The sequence below is a fragment of the Chiloscyllium plagiosum genome, unplaced genomic scaffold, assembly GCF_037043375.1.
Source record: "Chiloscyllium plagiosum isolate Xiang-an unplaced genomic scaffold, Cpla_swu_hap1 HiC_scaffold_3, whole genome shotgun sequence".
NCBI classification, from domain to species: Eukaryota; Metazoa; Chordata; class Chondrichthyes; order Orectolobiformes; family Hemiscylliidae; genus Chiloscyllium; species Chiloscyllium plagiosum.
The window spans coordinates 129,578,371-129,595,711 of record NW_028270141.1 but is presented as its reverse complement, the minus strand read 5'-3'; the positions used below and the strand labels follow the sequence as shown (position 1 = coordinate 129,595,711).

At 47.1% G+C, this 17,341-nt stretch overlaps 1 pseudogene; it reads right to left on the bottom strand.

The window, feature by feature from the left end:
* Window positions 1-11,730: 11,730 nt before the first annotated feature.
* LOC148151347 (heme-binding protein 2-like) overlaps window positions 11,731-17,341 on the bottom strand; it is a 32,182-nt pseudogene continuing 26,571 nt past the window's right edge.

Below are 17,341 nucleotides of genomic sequence, written 5' to 3'. Positions count from 1 at the left end.
TTAAATCAGCTTCTCTTTGACACATACTGAATGAGGTCATGATTCTGTAAGGACTGTCTGACCTTGTTTTTGTTTTCTTAAACCCATTTACAAAATTAACGAATACCTAAATGCCATTAGTTCGAAATCCAAACTTTAAAGATGACATACATACATATTTATATTCACTACAAGACATGGGTGTTGCTACCTGTGTCCTAGTTACCTTTGTAAAGGTGGCAATGAGCTACCTTCATGAACCACTGCAGTCCATGTACTCTGCGTTGACCCATAATGCTGCTGGGGAAGGAGTTCCAGGAGTTTGACCCAGTGAGGCAGAAGGAACAGCAATACGTTTCCAAGTTAGGATGGTGAGTGATTTGGAGAGGGACTTGCAGATGGTATCATTTCCATGTATCTGCTGCTCTTGACCTTCTAGTTGGAAGTGTTTGTGGGTTTGTGAGGTGTTATCTAAGGATCCAGTGAATTTCTGCAGTGCATCTTATAGATTGTACACCCTGTTGCTATTGAGTGGAAGGAGTGGATGTTTGTGGATGTAGTGCCAATCAAGTGAGCTGCTTTGTCCTGGATGGTGTCAAACTTCTTGAGTGTTGTTGGAGCAGCACCCATCCAGGCAAGTGGGGAGTATCCCATTACACTCCTGACTTGTGACTTGTCGATGATGGACAGGCTTTGGACAGTCAGGAGGTGAGTTACTCACCGCAATATTCCCAGCTTCTCCCAGGAGGACATCCAACATCCTGAGGACAAGGTCTCAGGCAAGAGCTGCTTGAGGATATTTGTGGCAGTCTTTCTGGAGTTAGGGCAAAATGAGAGAGGGGGCAGGGTGACAGAAGCAAGGGCAAGAGCATTGGCTCTCAGAGCCCACCTCCCTGAACTATGCCCAGTCTCTCGATTGTGCCCAAATTAGTGAAGATCTGGGGATCCTGCCTCCACAGCAGACAGACTGCACTGGGTTAAAGTCAGGGGGATCTGACACTTTCGATCCCACCTGGAACTGAAAGAAAAGTAGCCCTGACGTGTGTAGGCCAGGAGCTGGTCCTTAACCGAGCACTGGCGGCCTCATACAATAGGAATCGAGCTAAAGCCTCCCTCCCTAGAACTCAGTTGATCAGTGAGACTCCAGGTCACCACCACCTTGGCTCATTATGTCAACATCCTGCTTCTAAGTAACAGAAGACTCTGCACTCTGTCTCTTTATTCTTTCTCTTTGTTTATTTTAATCTTCAATACTGTGGTATCAAACTTGGAAATTTGGCACCAGTATTTGTGCAGGACCTAATATGATCATGCGCAATGATTATGTATCTGATCCATGATAACTCTATTATAGAGAACAGGGACAAAACAAATCATGCGGAGGAGTTCTTCCAGATGATGTGATGAAAGAGCCTTCCTAGCCATATCGGAAATTAAAGACAGTAAGTACCAAAAACTTTCATGTACTTACCCCCACACTCTGGGTTCCTCAACTGTTCCAGAATCTTCCATCGGCCTCCGAAATCGTTCCGGCACCATTAACCACGCGTCTGCTACGTCGCCCGCGGCAACAAACGCCGCCGCGGACCATGACGTTACTTCCGCCCCCACCGACCTCGCAGCCTCCGCGATCGCCGCCCAGACAACCGCCTCCACGATCGCCGCCCAGACAACCGCCTCCACGATCGCCGCCCAGACAACCGCCTCCACGATCGCCACCCAGACAACCGCCTCCACGATCGTCGCCCAGACAACCGCCTCCACGATCGCCAGGAAGACCATCGCCGACAGATTTGCGGCTCCCGCGGCTATCGGGAATAACACTGTCTCGGTCGTCGCCACAGCCACTTCCGCCCCCTGGGTTGCCACTGCCGCAGCCACTTCCGCCCCCAGTGACATCACTAACCTGCACGACCATAACGCCGCATATGTCTCCGCCCCCACGCCGATCTCCGTCACCATGCCTAATCCCGCCCCCACGCCGATCTCCGTCACCACGCTCAACTCCGCCCCCACGCCGATCTCCATCACCATGCCTAATCCCGCCCCCACGCCGATCTCCGTCACCACGTCTAACCCTGCCCCAACGCCGATCTCCGTCACCACGCCCAACTCCGCCCCCACGCTGATCTCCATCCCCGCCCCCACGCCCAACTCCGCCTCCACTCCCAGCTCCAGCCCAACACCAGGTCCTAGCTCCCAGCCCTGCCGTGTTTTCACCATCCCTCCAGAACTACCCCTCTCTGAGGATGAAAGATCAGTCCTCAGCAGAGGCCTCACCTTCATTCCCCTACGCTCTCGGATCAACGAGTTCAACATGCGGCGTGACATCGAACAATTCTTCCGCCGCCTTCGCCTCCGCGCCTACTTCTTCAACCAAGACTTTCGCCCACCCTCTGACGACCCCTTCTCCCGCCTCCAACACACCCCATCCACCTGGACACCCCGTGCTGGCCTCTTACCTGCCCTCGATCTCTTCATAGTCAACTGCCGCCGCAACATTAACCGCCTCAACCTCTCCACCCCTCTCACCCACTCCAACCTCTCACCCTCGGAACGTGCAGCCCTCCACTCCCTCCGTTCCAACCCCAACCTCACTATCAAACCAGCAGACAAGGGAGGCACGGTAGTAGTTTGGCGCACCGACCTTTACACCGCTGAGGCTAAACGCCAGCTCGCGGACACCTCCTCCTACTGCCCCCTTGACCATGACCCTACCTCCCACCACCAAACCACCATCTCCCAGACCATCCAGAACCTCATCACCTCAGGGGATCTCCCATCCACCGCCTCCAACCTGATAGTCCCACAACCTCGCACCGCCCATTTCTACCTCCTGCCCAAATTCCACAAACCTGACTGCCCCGACCGACCCATTGTCTCAGCCTGCTCCTGCCCCACCGAACTCATCTCTGCATACCTCAACACGGTCCTGTCCCCCTTAGCTCAAGAACTCCCCACCTACATTCGGGACACCACCCACGCCCTCCACCTCCTCCATGATTTTCACTTCCCCGGTCCCCAACGCCTTATCTACACCATGGACATCCAGTCTCTGTACACCTCCATCCCCCATCACGAAGGACTCAAAGCCCTCTGCTTCTTCCTTTCCTGCCATACCAACCAGTACCCTTCCACTGATACTGTCCTTCGACTGACTGAACTGGTCCTCACCTGAACAACTTCTCTTTCCAATCCTCCCACTTCCTCCAAACCAAAGGAGTAGCCATGGGCACCCGCATGGGCCCCAGCTATACCTGCCTCTTCATAGGATATGTGGAACAGTCCATCTTCTGCAGCTACACTGGCACCACACCCCACCTTTTCCTCCGCTACATTGATGACTGTATCGGCGCTGCCTTGTGCTCCCACGAAGAGGTTGAACAGTTCATCCACTTTACCAACACCTTCCACCCTGACCTCAAATTCACCTGGACCGTCTCAGACTCCTCCCTCCCCTTCCTAGACCTTTCAATTTCTATCTTTGGTGACCGAATCGACACGGACATGTACTATAAACCGATCGACTCCCACAGCTACCTAGACTACACCTCCTCCCACCCTGCCCCCTGTAAAAACGCCATCTCATATTCCCAATTCCTTCGTCTCCGCTGCATCTGCTCCCAGGAGGACCAGTTCCAAAACCATACAACCCAGATGGCCTCCTTCTTCAAGGACCGCAATTTCCGCCAGACATAGTCGACGATGCCCTCCACCGCATCTCTTCCACTTCCCGCTCCTCCGCCCTTGAACCCCGCCCCTCCAACCGCCACCAGGACAGAACCCCACTGGTCCTCACATACCACCCCACCAACCTCCATGTACAGCGTATCATCCGCCGTAATTTCCGCCACCTTCAAACGGACCCCACCACCAGGGATATATTTCCCTCCCCTCCCCTATCAGCGTTCCGAAAAGACCACTCCCTCTGTGACTCCCTTGTCAGTTCCACACCCCCCACCAACCCAATCTCCACTCCCGGCACCTTCCCCTGCAACCGCAAGAAATGCAAAACTTGCGCCCACATCTCCCCCCTTACTTCCCTCCAAGGCCCCAAGGGACACTTCCATATCCGCCACAAACTCACCTGCACCTCCACACACATCATCTATTGCATCCGTTGCACCCGATGTGGCCTCCTCTATATTGGGGAGACAGGCCGCCTACTTGCGGAATGTTTCAGAGAACACCTCTGGGACACCCCGACCAACCAACCCAACCACCCCGTAGCCCAACACTTTAACTCCCCCTCCCACTCCACCAAGGACATGCAGGTCCTTGGACTCCTCCATCGCCAGACCATGGCAACACGACGGTTGGAGGAAGAGCGCCTCATCTTCTGCCTGGGAACCCTCCAACCACAAGGGATGAACTCGGATTTCACCAGTTTCCTCATTTCCCCTCCCCCCACCTTATCTCAGTCAAATCCCTCAAACTCAGCACCGCCTTCCTAACCTGCAATCTTCTTCCTAACCTCTCTGCCCCCACCCCACTCCGGCCTATCACCCTCACCTTGACCTCCCTCCACCTATCACAACTCCAACGCCCCTCCCCCAAGTCCCTCCTCCCTACCTTTTATCTTAGCCTGCTGGACACACTTTCCTCATTCCTGAAGAAGGACTTATGCCCGAAACGTCGATTCTCCTGTTCCCTGGATGCTGCCTGACCTGCTGCGTTTTTCCAGCAACACATTTTCAGATGTGATGAAAGACTCAATTTATACAAGTGGTGAACACAGTCTGTTTAAATATTTCCAACTAATTAACTAATCCAACCAATAATTTTTTCAGAGTAAGAGAATTCAAATATGATCCCACATCTGACCATTGCGTGGTTTCACATGTGGCAGCTTCAATGTGCTCTACAACACCTCCAATTTTCAATGTGCTTCTCTCATAAACTTTGAACATTCTTGTCAGAATGATTGAGCTAAACATAAATACAATACCTCAACAGAACCGTATCGATCTCAATCGATTCATTTAAAGCAACAAATAGCTTTTTTACAACAAAGAGACATTTGCTGCAGTGAATGATTTGTTTCCCCAACAAAGGAGCCAACTCCACAACTCCAATAGAATTTAACCCCCTGTACGTGCTGTATGAAGACTTCAAACTGATGTCACCAATGCCCAATAGAGATGGTTGGTCAGAAATGAATCTGAAACACTGGGCAATAATTTAGCTTTGAAGAGAAATCCTCACTATAAAGGATATTAAAAGGAACACAAGCATCCAGGACAGCTCTGTCAGGGACAGTCAGAGCGACCAGAGCTGGAACCTGATGTCTGGTTAATGTGTGGCTGGAAGACCACATGGTTCCTCCATATGGGTTTGAGGGAGGGGGCAGGAACTGGGCAGATGGGATAGAATTTGGGGAAATGTGATGGTAGCCAAATGTGGAAAAAATATCCCAGGGGAATGTTTTGTATTGATGAGTGACTGGAAAATGGTGGCATTCAGAGTGACCTGGACGTCCTTCTATATGAACCATAGAACAATAGCGTGCAGGTTCAGCAAGCTATTAGAGAAATACTAGCTTTATCTTAGATTTTATTAGAAAGGAAGTGAAAGTACAAAATTCTTACTTAAAATAGTGAAGTGAGACCACAGTCTTGACCAGGTTCCTTTACCTGGGAAAGAATATTCTTGCTTTACTGGGAGTGTAACCAGTGTTCATTAGACAGATTGTGCACTGCAAGTAAGTAGAAGCCATCCAGCTGTACAAACCTGCTTGGCTAACCTATAAGATCATGGCTGGCCTGTTTGTTTTTGAATTTCATATTCCCATCTATCCCCATTGACTTTTTATGCCAAGGAATACCCCGAGAAGTGAAGCTCAGCTGTGATTGGCTGAATACTGAAACAGGCTTGAAGAGCATCTCTCTTGTTCAACCTGAGGAAAGACAAAATGGTCCAGTGCCAAATAACAACCAAGGTCTTTCCATCATAGCACAACGTGTTGACCCATTGAATTGGGCAGCCTGAACAGTGCCATTGATTATAATTGTTGAACTAAACTAACGGGATCAATGAGCCTAAATATGGAAGAAAGCCTCGCTCATGATATTAATGTCGCTGAATAATTTTGGATAAAGAATTGATCTAAGAGACCAATACTGCTAACTACCAGTAGAGGGCAGTACTTACAAACAAATCAAAAGTCTTTGGCGATGATGGAAGCTTTCAAGGTCTACATCCAGGCTCATTTCATTAGGCTGTTTTAGGGGGTCAGTCAGCTCAGTTGGTTTGTTCCAACAACACAGGCTGAATTCCCACACCGCATGGTGACTGTTAGGTTAAACCACCATCAATTATCTATCTCTGATGAGAGAGTTGCCCTGAGGTTCTCTGGGAGTATGTACGCCCGCTTAATGAACACAGTTAAAAATCACACAACACCAGGTTATAGTCCAACAGGTTTAATTGGAAGCACACTAGCTTTTGGAGCGACGCTCCTTCATCAGGTGATAGCGGAAGGCTCGATCGAGCCCTCCACTATCACCTGATGAAGGAGCGTCACTCCGAAAGCTAGTGTGCTTCCAATTAAACCTGTTGGACTATAACCAGGCGTTGTGTGATTTTTAACTTTGTACACCCCAGTCCAACACCGGCATCTCCCAATTAATGAACACACGTTGCATTTTCTTCAAGTTTTGGGCAGCACATTGGCTCAGTGGTTAGCCCTGCTGCCTCACAGCACCAGGGTCCCAGGTTCGATTCCAGCCTCAGGTGACTGTGTGGAGTTTGCACACATTCTCCCCATGTCTGCGTGGGTTTCATCCAGGTGCTCTGGTTTCTTCCCAAAGTCCAAAGATGTGCAGTTTAGGTGAACTGGCCATGCTTAATTGTCCATAGTGCTAGGTGCATTAGTCAGAGGGAAATAGATCTGGGTGGGTTATTCTTCGGAGAGTCGGTGTGGAGTGGTTGGGCTGAAGGGCCTGTTTCCGCACTGTAGGGAATCTAATCTTAATGTAAGAGAAAATTACTGCACATGCTGGAATCTGTACTGAAAACAATAAATGCTGGAGATCACAACAGGCCAGGCAGCATCCATGGAAAGAGTGCAAGCTAACAGTTTGAGTCTAGCTGACTCTTCATCAGAGCTGGAGGGGACAGACTTCACGTTAGCTCAGAGTCATCTAGATTTGTTGCCTTGCAATCTCTCCACGGATGTTCCCTGACCTGCTGTGATCTCCAGCATTTGTTGTTTTCCTCCAAGTTAATGTCAGAATTCTCTTCATTGACGCATTTGTATAATTAATCAGTGTTAAATTACCATATTGTCCTATACAAAACATAGTGATGGAAAGCCTTAATTTCAATGTATTATCGAGATATAAATTGGTGGTGATGTTGGCATCTTTTCGAGCGTTAAATGCAGTCATGTAGTTTAACGGAGGGAAAATTAAACACAGAATACATTTCCGTATTTGGGTTTCAGTGTGTGTGTTATTAGCTGTGAACAAAACTGGAAGATCAATTGGTTAGAATGGACGGATGGCAAGAATTAGCTGAAAAAGATACAAGTTTCAGTTGTTGTATGAAGCCGTAACTACTTCTCCCATTTATTTAAGAAGAATTGGGTGGAAGCTTCACTTAAGTTGCTGCAGAGAAACCATAAGTGCCCTTCCCAATGGCTAGAGTAGAGCATGAACGGAGTGGTGTTAGTTTTGTGAGTTGAGGAGAATCTTTGAAAATGTAAACTTTCTCGCATTTAACAGCTAAGATTTCACTGAAGTGTGCCATTTGAATTCAAGGGCCAAAACAGAGGAAGACAAACTATTTACTGGGGAACAACTGTAATCAGTTACTTAAGGAAGCTAATCTAACATGTTTTATTTGTAATGGGGATTCAGTTCCAACATAGAGTCATAGAGTCATAGAGATGTACAGCACGGAAGCAGACCCTTCGGTCCAACTCGTCCATGCCGACCAGATATCCCAACTCAATCTATCCCACCTCCCAGTACTTGGCCCATATCCCTCCAAATCCTTCCTATTCATATACCCATCCAGATGCCTCTTAAATGTTGCAATTGTACTAGCCTCCACCACTTCCTCTGCCAGCTCATTCCACACATGCACCACCCTCTGCGTGAAAAAGTTGTCCCTTAAGTCTCTTTTATAGCTTTCCCCTCTCACCCTAAACCTAAGCCCTCTAGCTCTGGACTCCCCCACCCCAGGGAAAAGACTTTGTCTATTTATCCTATCCATGCCCCTCATGATTTTATAAACCTCTATAAGGTCACCCCTCAGCCTCCAAGTCTCCATGGAAAACAAGGAGAAAGTGAGGTCTGCAGATGCTGGAGATCAGAGCTGAAAATGTGTTGCTGGAAAAGCGCAGCAGGTCAGGCAGCATCCAGGGAACAGGAGAATCGACGTTTCGGGCATAAGAAGGGCTTATGCCCGAAACGTCGATTCTCCTGTTCCCTGGATGCTGCCTGACCTGCTGCGCTTTTCCAGCAACACATTTTCAGCTCCATGGAAAACAACCCCAGCCTATTCAACCTCTCCCTATAGCTCAAACCCTCCAACCCTGGCAAATCTCTTCTGAACTGAAAATGTGTTGCTGGAAAAGCGCAGCAGGTCAGGCAGCATCCAAGGAGCAGGAGAATCGACGTTTCGGGCATGAGCCCGAAATGTCGATTCTCCTGCTCCTTGGATGCTGCCTGACCTGCTGCGCTTTTCCAGCAACACATTTTCAGCTCTGATCTCCAGCATCTGCAGTCCTCACTTTCTCCTCGAAAATGTCTTCTGAACCCTTTCAAGTTTCACAACATCCTTCCAATAGGAAGGAGACCAGAATTGCATGCAATATTCCAAAAGTAGCCTAACCAATGTCCTGTACAGCCGCAACATGTTCTCCCAACTCCTGTACTCAATACTCTGTCGAAATATAGCATCTCAATGTGACTTAGCGTGGCATGCAACTTGAATGGTTAGTTGGGGGAGTAAAGGGAAGGAACTGCCCTTTTAACTTTATAGTTTAAGTTTCTCACCCTTTAGGAATTGGTCCTGTCTCTCACCATTAAGTGTCTAATGTATAGGTACAGGACAAAGGGCTAAATGATGCAAAAGGATAAGTATCTCAACTTTCTACTGTTCAACGTCCAGTTTAATAAAGCTTATCTGAAAGTCAGTTTGAGGTGTGGCAGACATGTGGAACGTCTGTCCAGGGGCAAGTGAGGAGATGTCAAAACTTCACATGACCTCGGGTGAACACATCTGCAGAAATGTCACCAGCTGCAGAAACGGAAGCTCTGCCTTGCGGAACTCAAACAGCAGTTGCTGTCACTGAGGTTATTTGTAAGGTACAGTACATTTCTGGAGGGAATCAGAGAGATGTACAGCACAGAAACAGACCCTTCAGTCCTAGTTGTCCATGCTGACCAGGTGTCCTAAATTAATCCAGTCCTATTTGCCAGCACCTGGCCCATATCCCTCTAAACCCTTCCTATCCATATACCCATCCAGATGCCTTTTAAATGCTGTAATTGTACCAGCCTCCACCACTTCCTCTGGCAGCTCATTCCATACACGCACCACCCTCTGCATGAAAATGTTGCCCCTTAGGTCCCTTTTAAATCTTTCTCCTCTCACCCTAAACCTATGCCCTCTAGTTTTGGACTCCCCTGCCCCAGGGAAAAGGCTTTGACTATTCACCTTATTCATGCCTCTCATGATTTTATAAACTTCCATAATGTCAACCCTCAGCCTGCAATTCTCTCGGAAAAATAGCCTAATCAGCCTCTCCTTGCAGCTCAAACCCTCCAACCCTGGCAATATCTTTGTAAGACTCTTCTGAATCCTTTCAAGCTTCACAACATCTTTCTGATAGCAAGGAGACCAGAATTGAATGCAGTATTCCAAAAATGGCCGAACCAATGTCCTCTACAGCTGCAATATGACTTCCTAACTCCTGTACTCAGTGCGCTGATCAATGAAGGCAAGCATACCAAACACCTTCTTCACTATCCTGTCTACCTGCGACTGCACATTCAAGGAACTGTGAACCTACACCCCAAGGTCTCTTTTGTCATGCAGTAGGATAGAGCCATGCAGTTGGTAGGTAGGTATTGCATGACTGCCCACCAGTCCAAGAGAAATCGGTAGGCAGTGCAGGAATACTCTGAGACAATTTTGCTCACTAACTGCTTTCTGTTCTGGATACTAGGCAAGGCACAGTTCCTCAGCGAAGTGTAACAAGGGCCAAGCCTGTGGCACTGTGGGAGGAAAGGGAAAAACAGAAGAGTAATATGGTCGGGGATTCATTGTTTAGGGGAGCGGACAGGCATATCAGGAGCTGTAGATGTGACTCCACGTTGGAACATTGCCTCTCCAGGACCTGGTAAAGGATGTTACAGAGCTGGCCAGAGAAATCTGCTGAAGAAGGGTGATCAGCCGGAGTTCTGATCCATGTTGGTATCAGGGATATGAGTCAGAAGCGGGAATATCGTACTGCAGTCAGAATTTAGGAATCTGGGTAGAATATTGGCAAGCAGGACTTGAAAGTAGCAAACTTCAGATTACACCCAGTTCCACACTCACTTGAGAATGAAGATAAGGAGAAACTTCTTCAGCCAGAGAGTGGTGAATCTATGGAACTCACTGCCACAGAAGGCTGTGGAGGCCAGGTCGTTGAGTATATGTAAGATGGAGACAGATAGGTTATTGATTGGCAAGGGGATCAAGGGTTACAGGGAGAATGGGGTTGAGAAACTTACCAGCCACGATTGAATGGCGGAGCAGACTTGATGGGCTGAATGGCCTAATTTCTGTTCCTATGCCTTATGGTCTTCTGGTCAGTACAGACAGACGAGAATGAGGCAGATGACTGTGTGTTTGGGAGGACAGTGGAGAAGGGACAGTTTTAGGTTCCTGGGACATGGGCACAGGCTGTGAGAGAGATGACACCTGTACAAGCAGGACTGAACAGAGTCAGGGTTGAGTTGCTATTGGAGCATTTTGATTGATTTGGATTTGGAGAAAATTCTCAGGGATGTGGGAGGCACGAGAAAATCTCAAAGAGGGAATTGAGCGACACAGAAAACAGGATTCAGAGTGAGCCATTCAGCCCATTGAGGTGATGCAACATTGAGCATGATCATGGCTGATCCCCTATATCTCAACACCATACTCCCAGTCTCATCCACATAACCCTTGACACCTTTAGCTTTGAGAAATCAATCTATTACGTTTAAATATATTCAGTGACCTTACCCCCACAGCCATCCATAGAGAATTCCACAAGTTCACCATCCTCTGAATAAAGATATTTATCTTTGTCTCAGTTTGAAATGGTCTACCGAGACTCTGTGGACTGGATCACCACCTCTCCCCTCCCCACAGCCCCAATTCCGTCCCCGCGCAATCTCAGGCCAAGGGAAACATCATCCTTGCATCTGGGAGGACCGACCCTTTTCAATCAGATCTGCTTTCATTCTTGTAAATTCAGGCCACGGTCAATCCAATCCCTCCTCAGACCTGCCATCCCAGGAAGCAGTTTGGTGAACCTTAGCTGCACGCCCCTCTATGGTAAGCGCATCTTTTCAGAGATAAAGAAACCAAAAACACTACAAGGTACTCCAGGTGTGGTGCCACCATAGCAATATATGGCAACTGTAAGACTTTCCTTTGCTCTAACCCTCTTGCAAAGCTGGCTGGTACACCATTTGCTTTCCTGAACGCTTTCTGCAACCCCCTCTCCCCACGCTCACTTTCAATGACAAGTGTACGATACAGAGCACATCAGGATTTGTGCATTGTCATGACTCCTGTGTGAATACATTCAACTTGTGTAAAGGCCGCTTTCATATTTTTGGATTGTGGACTTAAAGTTGGGAAGTTTTGCTGCTTTTTACTAAGGCACTGTGGAAGAAGATGTTACAGATTCAAGAAAAGGTTACCGCTATGCACTGTGAGCTGTATCAGTTATGTTGCCTGATTTGAGCAGTGGTGGGGCTTGGGGAGGATGTTAGACACCTCCACTCTGTGTGTGTGTGTGTGTTCAGGGAAGTTTTGCTTGTGTTTGAACCAGGACCAGCTGTGTATATTTCAGAGTGCTCAGCACAATGGCCACTTTCTCATTGGTTCCTGGACAAGGGAATCCAAGTTTCTTATTTGGGCCATCCAGCAGGAAGATCCAACCTGTGAGAAAGAAAGCACTGAAGTCCCTCCCCTGCACCTGCCACCTCTCCGCCTCCACCCCCTCCCCGCCAGGCACCCCACCCCCCAACCAATCCCACCTTCCCAAGCAGTTGGCTACTCTCTATCTCCCTCTCTCTCTCTCCCTTTTGAAATGGACAAGAGGGAAAACACTTTCAGAGACACTGAATCCTTAACTGGTGAATGAAAGATTGAGAATCAACATGTCCACAAACCCTTGTCCTCTAAGGGTAAAATGGAATTCAGAGGGAACCGAAGAGCAACAGCTCAGCAATGCCTGTAATCTGGACTGGTGCCAGGACTGTGCTCCACTGTCTTCATCTCCGCTCTTTCATCACCAGTAATATTTGTATCATGTCTCTTTCTGTGTACGGGTCACAGTTTAAAAATAAATGGTTGTCCATTTGAAAACGAGGTGAGGAAACATGTTTTTCTCCCAGAGGATTGAGAGTCTTTGGAATTCCCTTATTCAAAAGGCAGAATCTTTAGATTTTTTTTAAGACAGAGGCAGATGGATTCTTGATTACTAAGGAGATGAAAGATTATTGGGGAAATGCAGGGTTGAGGTTAAAATCAGGTCAGCCACAATCTTATTGAATGGCGGAGTATTCTTGAAGGACCAAGTGGCCTAGTCTTTTCACTGTTGATATGTTTGCAGATGGGTGGGAATTTCTTAAAGGGGTAAAATTAAAGTTATAGAGTTATAAGTTAGCATTTCATATTTCTCTTCTGTCATTAGATACAGTCCCTTTGCGGTGAATAGTATTTTTTTTAAGTTCAGAAACCTGACTGGTGTCCTTCAGTCAGATCGATTAGAGGAATTCGGATTGTTTGATTAAATCACTTTTTATTTATAATGACTTCAGGAATAGTAGGGCTTGATTTCCTGTGCCCTGCCCCAGTGACAAAATTACAAAATGTATTTTTTTTAAAAAATGGCGTTTTTGTATGAATGCATTTGTGAATTATGTTGTTCTCTGTGTGTGTGAGAGAGAGAGAGACCTGCAGATGTCTCACCTACAGATACAAAGGGAACTTCTAACAAAAGCCCTTCAAAGTGACACGGAGACGCAAGTCTAAAGAGACTGGTAGTATTGTAGGGCAGCCTTTTCGGGAATGATACCCAGAATTAGACAGGAAAGGATAAAAAGTGCAAATGTGAGAGAAAAAAACAAATGGATGAAAGGGGGAAAATGGTAGAAAGGCAAAATGAATGGTTCTTTATTTAAATGCATGCTGCATTCAGAACAAAATAATGGATATGAACTTATAAGCGGTTATTGAGACATGATTACAAGGAAGTCAAAACTAGAAACTAAATATTCAGAGATATGCGACTTTTCAAAAGGACAGAGAGAAAGGAAAAGCTTGAAGCGTTGTTTTCTTAGTGTGGGATGGAATAAGTAGCATATGATCTTGAATTGGAAGTTGTAGAGTCCATATGGGTGGAGGTCAGAAGTAACAAAGGGAAAGTGACACTACTAAGAATTGTCTTTAGTCTCTGACAGTAGCTATATTGAAGGGTACATAATAAATCAGGAGATAAAAAGGGCATGGAAAAAAAAGTAGTACATTAATTGGAGGTGAATTTTATCTTCATGCAGACTGGGAAAATCATATTTCTAAAGGTAGCTACAGGGAAGAATTCATACAGTATATTCAGGACATTTTCCTAGAACAATATGTTGTAGATCCAAAGAGGAATCGGGCTATTTTGGGTCTGGTATTATGTAGTGATGCAGGTTTCACAAAATATGTTGGATTATAAGTGATCATGACATCATAGAATTTAGTATTCAGTTTGAGAATGAGAAACATGGGTTGGAGACAACTGAAAGAATCAACTAATGGAAGGTTTAGTATTAACCTTAACCCTGATTGTAAAATCATTCGTTTTTGGCTTACATTTCGTGCTGTCCTTCTTACGAGTAAGATTATTTCCTGACAAGAACTTTCTCATTCTGGACTTTTGTACAGAGTCCGAATCTCAACATTAAGTATTTCTGTCCTTAGATAAGGAGACCATAGTTAGGCACACTACTTCAGGTTCAATCCAGCATGTACTTTGCATTATTTGGAATAGTAGGTTTACACATTTCACTGTTTGATGTTTATTTTTTTTCATCATGAAAGTTATTTCCATTAGCCCATGTTTGTTAAACAAACTGATGTAAAAAAATGTCTTATCAAATTGTTAGTTGTCCTGTTCCATGTCCTTCATAAACTTAATCACATGTTCTTCATATTGCTGTCCTTCATATTTCTTGTTAAAAGTCCTGCAGCAGAATTAAGAATGCAGAATGTTAATGTTCTGGACCAAAGTGGATTAGCAGGACAATAGGAACAGGAGACGTTCATTCAGCCCTTTGAGCAGCCTCTGCTCAGTTTGCTCAATGATACACTGATAATGGAGAACAAAATGGGCAGATACGAGGCAGATGAGAAGGGGGAAGTGAAGTAATTTGCAGAAAGTTTAAAGGGTGGCAGGCAAAATTTAATAGCAGTCCAAACGTGTGTGCAGAAAGAAGACAGCACTTATCGAAAGAATGGTTAGCAAAGTACTTGGGCCCTTGAAGTTAATAAATGGTGACACTGAGTACAATGAAGGGAAGATAAGCTGAATCTTCATAAGACATGACTAGAGTTTTGTGTTCACTTGTAATTATCACACTTTAGGAAAGTTATGAAGGGACTTCAGAGGGTAATGAGAGACTTACTGGAATGGTTCGAGGACGGAGGGTTTTAGCAAGAGGTTGAAGTTGGAGAGTCTTGAGTTGTTCTTCTTTGAATAAAGGAGTTTGAAGGACAATTGATTGGAGGCTGTATGAGGTTATAACAGCATGGGTTATTAATGGTACAGAAATGAGAGCACAGATTTATGGCTTTGAGCAAATGATGTAAGAGAGATATGAAGTTTTTTTTTCTTTGCTTATGAGATGTTGGTGTTACTGGGCCAATGTTTATTGCCCATCCCTAGTTGTCCTTGAGATGGTGGTGGTGGGCTATGTTCTTGAACCACTGCAGCCAGTTACTGTAGTAGTCCCACAACACTGTTCGGGAGGGAATTTTGACCAAGCCACACTGAGGAACAATAATATGTTCCCAAATCGGTATGGTGAGTGGCTCAGAGGGAATTTGCACATTGTTCTTCCAGATGGGAGTGGTCATGGGTTTGGAACTCGCTGTCTAAGGTGAATTCTGCATTACATCTTGTAGTTGGCACACTACTGAGCATTGGCATTATAGGGAGTAGGTGTGTGGTGATATGGTGTAATTCGAGGAGGCAGCTTTGACCTGGATGGGGTCAAGCTTCTTGAGTGTTGTTGGAGCTGCACTCATCCAAGCAAGTGGGGAGTATTCCACCACATTCCTGATTTGGGCCTTGCAGATGGTGGGAGAAAGTGAAGGCTGCAGATGCTGGAGATCAGAGTCAAGAGTGTGGTACTGGAAAAGCTCAGCCGGTCAGGCAGCATCTGAGGAGCAGGAGAGTCGATGTTTCCGGCATAAACCCATCATCAGGAATGAGGCTTGTGAGCCAAGGGGTTGGAGAGATAAATCGGAGGGGAAATGGGCTGGGGGGGGAAGGTAGCTGAGAGTGCAATAGGTGGATGGAGGTGGGGGTAATGGTAATAGTTGGAGAGGTGGGTGGAGCGGATAGGTGGGAAGGAAGATGGATAGGTAGGACAGGTCATGAGGGTGGTGCCAAGTTAGAAGGTTGGCTCTGGGATTAGGTGGGGGTGGGGGAAATGAGGAAACTCGTGAAATCTATATTAATCCTGTGTGGTTATGGAGTGCCAAAATCTTCCTCCAGATGTCAGGTGGTTGCGGTTTGACGATGGAGGGCGCCCAGCATCTCCATGTCCATGGTGGAGTGGGAGGGGGTGTGAAAGTTTTTGGCCACAGGGAGATGGGGTTGCTCCGTGCGTGTGTCCCGGAGATGTTCTCTGAAGTGTCCTGCGAGTAGGCGTCCTGTCTTCCCAGTGTAGAGGAGATCGCATCGAATACAGTATGTGACATTTGTGGAAGTGTAGGTGAAACATTAATGGATGTGAAAGGCCCCTTTGGGGTCTTGGATGGAGGTGAGGGGGGGAGGTGTGGGCACAGGTTTTGCAATTCCTGCGGTGGCAGGGGAAGGTGCCGGGTAGGGAGGGTGGGATGGTGGGGGGCATTGACCTGACAAGGGAGTCAAGGAGGGAACGGTCTTTCCAGAAGGCAAATAGAGGTGGGGAGGGAAATAGATCTCTGGTGGTGGGGTCCGTTTGTAGGTTGTGGAAATGGTGGAGATGTATCCGGACATTGGTGGGGTGGAATGTGAGGACTGGGGGATTCTGTCCTTGTTGCAATTAGAGGGGAGGGGTTTGAGGGCAGAGGTGCGGGAAGAATGTGATGTGCTGGAGGGCATCATCAACCACGTGGGAAGGGAAATTGTGGTCTTTGAAGATGGTGTGTTCTGTGGTGGAACTGTTCCTCCTGGGAGCTGATGCAGTGGAGACAGAGGAATTGGGAATAAGGGAAAGCGTTTTTACAGGAAGCAGGGTGGGAGGAGGTGTAGTTCAGGTAGCTGAGGGAGTCGGTGGGTTTGTAGAAGATGTCAGTGTTGGGTCGGTCACCGTTGATGGAGGTGGAGAGGTCCAGGAAGGAGAGGGAGGTGTCAGAGATGGGCCAGATGAACTGAGGTCAGGGTTGGATGTGTTGGTGAAATTGATGAACTGTTCAACCTCGTGGGAGCATGAAGTGTCGCCAATACAGCCATCAATGTAGCAGAGGAAAAGGTGGAGAATAGTGCCAGTGTAGCAGCGGGAGATGAACTGTCTCACATGCCCAATGAAGAGACAGGCACAGCTGGGGCACATGCGGGTGCCCATGGCTACTCCTTTGGTCTGGAGGAAGTGGGAGGATTCAAAGGAGAAATTATTGAGGTGAGGACCAGTTCAGCCAAATGAATAAGAGTGTCGCTGGAAGGGTACTGGTGGGGGCGGCGGGAGAGGAAGAAATGGAGGGCTTGGAGGCCCTGGTCATCGCGAATGGAGGTGTATAGGGACTGGATGTCCATGGTGAAGGTGAGGCATTGGGGGCCAGGGAAACAAAAGTCATAGAGGAGATGGAGGGTGTGGGTGGTGTCCTGAACATAAGTGGGGAATCTTTGGACTGGGGGAATAGGACAGTATCAAATTATGTAGGTGTAGATGTTGGA